Here is a 612-nt window from a genome sequence, read left to right as displayed (position 1 = left end):
GAGGATGGTGTAGGGCCTCTGACAAAGACATTTCTTAAGTTTAAATGAACTTCCTATTAGAATATGCACGAGCATTTGAAATAGAATAAAGTAGATTTAAACTAGTCTTAGTATAAATCTTTCCTTTAAACCTAAAAATCTTATTTCTTATAAGAAGTATTATATTTACAGAAAAAAATTATTTTTTTGAGGGTTTGTGACAGCAAACATTGGAAAAATCTCCCACTTCCCAGCACCAACACCTTTGAAATGAACATGAGCACTCAGCCTGAATTTCTGGCTCCTCCTACATGGTGGTAATGTCAATTGCCTGGGCTCCATTGAAATAAGAGGGTCACTGTTGCCATGGAGCAGATTCAATGTATGCTTCCCCGCCAGGTTCTGAAGAATAATAAACAAACAAGCCGAGAGATGAAGCAAAGCACTTTGGACGAGTCAGACAAACATAAATTATCATCTGTTTCATTCTGAGACTGAAAACAGCCCACAGGGCATGGTCCTCATTCTTGGCAGAGTACCCAGACCTATACTGTGCTTCTCTCAGAGATTCATCTGAGCTCCTCTAGAGTGGAGCCCCAGAACTGACAAAGAAAAATGTCAAACTTTAGCTTA

Source organism: Peromyscus maniculatus, chromosome 9 (assembly GCF_049852395.1).
Source record: "Peromyscus maniculatus bairdii isolate BWxNUB_F1_BW_parent chromosome 9, HU_Pman_BW_mat_3.1, whole genome shotgun sequence".
Lineage (NCBI taxonomy): Eukaryota > Metazoa > Chordata > Mammalia > Rodentia > Cricetidae > Peromyscus > Peromyscus maniculatus.
Note: the sequence above shows the minus strand (reverse complement) of the source record.